At 37.3% G+C, this 6187-nt stretch overlaps 1 long non-coding RNA gene across 1 annotated transcript; it reads right to left on the reverse strand.

Moving 5' to 3' along the window:
- Window positions 1–3103: 3103 nt before the first annotated feature.
- Window positions 3104–3577, reverse strand: LOC110903314. Its single transcript, XR_004876234.1, has 3 exons — window positions 3489–3577; window positions 3267–3343; window positions 3104–3177 (listed from the first exon to the last, which is right to left on the reverse strand). It is a non-coding gene; the product is annotated as an uncharacterized LOC110903314 (long non-coding RNA).
- Between the last annotated feature and the right edge of the window lie 2610 nt (window positions 3578–6187).

Consider the following 6187-nt stretch of genomic DNA (forward strand, 5'->3'; position numbering starts at 1 on the left):
ATTTATTATTTAAAATCAGTAGCAACTGGAATCGGGTCAAAAGACCTTGTAGAACTGAAGTTATGCTTGAAAAGGTATTTTCGGTAATTACCGAACCGATGTCATAACCGTAGGTTATGGGCAGGTTAAAAATTATTAAAAATCTTTAAAATTTCCAAAGTATTATTTTACATCAGTGTGTAAAAGGTTTGGTGTCGAAATCTGGGTTTAGATAGGCGTTATGCTAATTGCGCTATTTAATTACTAAAGTTTCCGTAATTTGCGCTATTTAGCATAACTCCTATTCTGGACCTCGGATTGACGTGAAATTTTAGGGACATGTTTAGAAATCAGTAACTAAGGTTATGGTCCTTTCACATGTCCGAATTTCTCGTTTTAAATTGAAAAGGGCGTTACGGTCAACTTTTAAGCATTTAACGGAAAGGTGTAAAGACTCGGACAAACAACGAACCGGTCACAGAGGGTTATACCATCATGTAACCTGGTCCTAAGAGAGTCATAAGGCATATCTAAATCATACTTTAACGGGTCAGAACTGTAGTCAAAGCAAAAGTCAAAGCTTTGCGACTTTCGACTCCGAACCGGGTCAAAACAGTAAATGGTCGGATCAAACAAGCTTAGACTAGTTAATATACTTATTATCATGTTTTATAAGTGTTAAAACAGGTTACACACCATCTACATTACTGATTATGCATAAATCGAAAAATAGCATTTCTGATGACTTTTTCTAAGCACGTTTGACTCGACATTCGGACTAGTTAGAGCGGGAATCAGAGGGTGCCCTTTTAGGGGTTTAAAGCCCACATGATTACCAACATATAACTTCCTTTGATTCGAAAAACCACTGGACCATTTGTGATTTATCGCAAAGTCAATCGTTAATTACGACGGATTGACTTTTAAGCTAAACTATGCAAAAACTAAGCCACAAAGGGTTGGGCATACTTACAGAAGCTTGGTACACGACTAGAGATGTTAGAAGAATGCTTTAGAGCTCCAGAGATGATCAAGAGAGCAGGTTTGAGGTGTGTTTCAATTGTGTGCAATGCATTGCCTTTTATAGTGAAATTTCATGCACAAGATCATTACAACTCATCCTATAATTGCTCATGGATGATCAGCAGGTGTCCCTGAGTGCTAGGGGACATGTAGGGGGCGCCCATGCTTCAATTAATGCATCCAAGATCGTTTACAAGCTCAAACAGTGAATCTGTCCAAGTTTACTGCATCTGGGACTGTCACGCGGCCCGCATTAAGGTTCAGGCTAGGCTCACGCGGGCCGCCTGAATCTTAATGTTAACCGTATCAACAGATGGCTCGCAGCCCGCCTGAACTTCCTTGTTTCGCTAATGCGGGCCACCTGAGGCCTGAATTTCAAGATTTTCAAATCTTTTGCCATGATTAGCCTGACCTTTCGGTTCCGAAGGGGTAACTTTGCGATTAGGGCCTCGATTATTTACGATTAAGGGCCTCATGACTTATACCCGTGCCGTTAAGTCCCCGGTTAGTTTAATTACTATCCGAAAAGCCTTAACTTTTATTGTTGACGCTTTGGACCCCTCGCATACGAAATTGATCATAATTTTCTCGTTTTAAAATGGAATTTTGCGAGATTTATATCGTACATTCTAGTGAGCGTATATTACTGTTACAAAGTCTCGGGTTCATCAAAGGGTCACTCAGAGGTATAAATTAAACATGTTGACACCTCTAACCCCTGCAGTTTGTAATCTCTCACTTTCTTTCGCATTTCGCTCCGTACGATCCATGATCCATTCGTTTGAAGGTACGAGCACCAATTAGGGTTACTATACAGTATATTTACCCCTCGTTGACATTTTTAACCCTCGAATTTTCATACTTTCAAGGTTTGTCAACTTTAGTCCTTTATTTAGTATTTAATACCACGTGTAACCCTACGACATGTGTCAATACATTATTGGACACAAAATTTCGAGGTGTTACAAGTATACTCGAACCCTTTTTGCTTTCGCACTTTTGGGTGTTACATACGTTACTTATTCTAAATCACAATCGAACACACTACGCAATACTTTTAAATGCTAACCGTTTTCGCATGTTATACTTGACTTAATGAATGCTTGTTTGTTATGTTTACACATGGAATGCTGTCTACCTGCCTTAACGATGATAGTACTATAGTTTGGACTCAGCACCCGCTCATGCGGGGGTTGTTAAGGACAATTATTTGCATGGATTACAGTGGTGATCATGTATTACGAACTGCCTCGGGCAGTCAACCCGCAGTCATTGGTATCGATAGGTTCATGTCGATAACTAACATGCTTCGTTTTCCGCTGTGTACGTGTTGGTTATGCGTAAACTATTTCGAACTCTATATGTTATTATCAAACTTGTATACTCGCCTTTACACTATGTGTATTGACTTTATCTTAACGTATGTGACAGGTGTTTAGGATGTTTTTCTGCTAGGAAAGTGAGGCTAGAATAAGGCTCTAGAGTCCAACAAATAGTTATCTGTACAAACTAAATCAAGGGTCTCTAGAAGCAGATAAACAATTGCTCTACTTTGAAAATTTGAGTTGTCGGAACACAACTATTTGCCTAGATTTTTTTCTGTAATAATTGTACTATCTTTTATGATGTGGTATGGGACATGTCGTTTTAAGTAATTGATAATTATAATTGTTATGGAAACTTCTGGACAATCTGTTTCGCTCAGTGTCGCGCCCCGATGATTCCGCCATCAGTTGGGGTGTGACACCGACTTCCAAAGATTTTTTTCAAACTTTTTTCAAATTACCTTTTAAAAAACAAATAAATCATAGGGGACTTTTTACGATGAGGCGGAGTCACTAAAACTTTATCGCTACAGTGATTACGCCACCATAGATGATACTTACAGGTCGAGAAAAAGCCGGCTCGTAATTTTTTTCCAGGTTTTTTACAGATGTCTTAGTTAGATGTTACTCTACCTTTGTGCAAAAATTCATTGAAAAACTCACACAAGAAGTGCGGTTCTCACGAGTTCTCACAACTCGGAGGACTTATCACATGAGCTCTTCCCTACACACACACACACACATACTGTAAAAAGGAGGCAAGTTAGGAAAGGTCAACCTGGTACTCAGCAAGTTCAATAGCCATTGTCTTTAAAGTATTGTCTACTGGTTGGAGTAGTTTGTGGGGTTCCTGAAAATTAAAAACAAACACACATTGAGACTTGAGGTAAACCTGAAAAATCAACAGAAGCAGGTACTTAAATTTTGAACGACATTTACCTTTTCTCCTGCAGATATATTAGATCGTCCTTCAGCTTCCCTAGCAGAAAGAGCCGCAATACCAACAGAAGGTAACACTAAAATATTCAACAATGATTAGAACAGAATACACACTCAATATAGTGTCATATGTATATGTTAATTACACGGATAATGTGATCAATATGACTTTGTCACTACTCGTCCAATAAATATATTTAATTAGAAATTCATGGAGCTTACCTGATTGGAATACCAAAAGTTTGCCTTCAATGCTCTTCAGCGGTCTGAATAACATGGAAGCGAAGGTCATCTGACAAAATCAGCAGAAATCTTGTGCTTCTTTTTAGCAAATGAATCTATTTAAGCAATTTTATGCTGAATGTTCGATATTCAGCAAATGAATCTATTTAAGAAAATGAAATTCTGGAGTGAATGTTCAATATTCAGCATAAATCTTCATAAACTCATCATACTTTCATCAACACACGCAGTACAATGCACAATAATTATGCTCTCGCTATCACATGACAGAATACGAACAATCTCTTGTTACAGAAATTACACACCCACACGTACACAAACCTGTTGAGTAAATTAGAGATATATGGAGATGAAGACATCACTTACTGCAAAATTCAGCTGCTGTTAGTTCTCATCTTCATATGGCTTGGTGGTAGCTTATAAGCAACCCCACTTATTATGGAAGAATCTACATATAAATTTTTAAAGATAACCACTGCTCCTTCTCTTCGTGATAGAATCTCTAGTTTCTACAAACAGTTGGTGTGCACAACAATTAGACAAACATAGTGTGTTAGACTACCCTAAATCATATCAATAAGAAGATGAATTTGAGGGGATTGGGTAGATCGATTAAGTCAAACCTGGTCAACATGGACTTTGGGATGAACCATCCATCTTTTTTCAAGATTTGTTGTCTGAGGACCCTCCTGCACTAATTAGATTATCAAATACATGATTATGATCCGATAATATCATAATATTAATGAACGCAAACTTACAGAAAGATCTAAAATAACTCGACCGATATCACAATATGCGGATGGACAAACTTTGACTTTTTGCTGATGGACTTGTTAATCAACGGATATGCCACGTTCCAAACGAATGGACTTTGACTTGTTATCCAGATTTGGTCGTATTAACTTGTAATAACACTGAATAACCAAGATAGCAGATGGACAATGTTTTGCTTTCAGCGGAATGGACAAAAACTGGATGAATGGACAGTTTTTACATTTTGTAAATGGATTACCCATCTCCAAATTCTACGGATGGAATTTTATTTGATTCAAACAAACGTTCTTCAGATGGACAGTTCTGCAGTAGCGAATATACAATTATGCAGTGAATGGACAAAAAAAATCTGCAAATGATCAGTGTTTCAGATCAGTATTGCGGCTGTTTTGTGAACGAACACTTCTTTTTTGCGCAGATAACCTATTTACAGCAGTTCTGTGGATGAAATTCTGGAGTGATCAACTCCACTGTACTTGTATTTATGCAGTGCATTAATGCCTTGAGCACATATACACCCTATTGCTTATGGCACTTTTAGCTTTTACAACCTGCCATTTATAATAAAAAATAAACAAAAGCACAATCAACTCAAAAAACTGAAAGCAAAAAATAAACAGTTAAAATATCGTAACTACATAATAGCTCAAGTCAATACTTTCATTGACTACATTATGTAATGTCACGATGGCAATCAAAAGCTAAACAATAGTTACAGAACCTTACAACAGAGGTTTCAAGTTTCAAGCTTAAAAAAGAAGGTGACATGTACACGTTTTATAACAGAGGTTTCAAGTTTCAAGCTTAAAAATAAACTAATATCAACAGGAACATTTCTAAGGGACTCGCCTTCTGTCCAATCTGTGGTTACCAATAAACTGAGCCTAAATTATAGAGACTAAAAAGAATAAATGGTGTTCAAGTTGTGTGAACATTTAAAAGGAAATATTACCGACTCTTGGATCTCGATCTGGACCTAGACCTTAATACAGACCGATGTATTGTTTGTGTGGTGGCGAAGGAGAAGGAGAGTACCTTGCTCTCCTCGAGTACGACATCTGGATGTACCAAAGGAAAAAAAATAGGTTGTGTTAGAAATGATGATCATAAAAGCCGCCATAGACATAAATACACAATTCACAACAAAATTTCCAAATGACAGTAACTTATTTGAACAACAATTCCTAGATTTTCTTGGATAAATACACCAACACAAGCACCCTACATGAACAGTATAAGAGGTTAATAACAGATCTGATTTTGATAATTCAACACATATTTAATGAGGATGATGGAAGTAATTACTGACATGTTGTCGGAGTTCATGGCGGCGGCCGGAGACTCTACGACGGCGGTGGTGGAGGCCATGGGTCATCGTCTTGGAACTTTTTCCGACGGTTTGAATCGCCGGTGAAGAACGCATCTGGGTTTGAGTTCTAAACAGATTAGGGTTTCTGGAATCAACGCCCGCCATATTAAAATCAATATTTAGAGTCGCCTAAAAACCACTGATTCTTGAGTTCTAAACAGATTAGGGTTTGAATATCGCTTGAAAAATCACACAACTCAAAATACAATAAGGATTTAAGATCAATTACAGATTACAAAACTTAAAAAGATGCATAAATAGATCGAAAATCATTGAATTTAGATGAGAGGTGAGATGGAACCTTGAATTTTGCGATTCTTGAAAGTGAAAGAGAAAGTGGGTTTTAGAGAAAGAGAGAGTTCAGAGTTCAATTGCTCAGAGAAAGTGAGTTTGAAAGTGGGGCCAGATTTCATCTATGTTATATATGTATATGGTTTGAATTTTGAATTTGGAGCTAGGATTTTGAATTTTGAATATCAACAGAGGTTTTGATGACAGATGTTTGAAGTGTGGATGAACATCAGTGGTTTGC

This window comes from Helianthus annuus, chromosome 13 (genome assembly GCF_002127325.2).
Source record: "Helianthus annuus cultivar XRQ/B chromosome 13, HanXRQr2.0-SUNRISE, whole genome shotgun sequence".
Taxonomy (NCBI): Eukaryota; Viridiplantae; Streptophyta; class Magnoliopsida; order Asterales; family Asteraceae; genus Helianthus; species Helianthus annuus.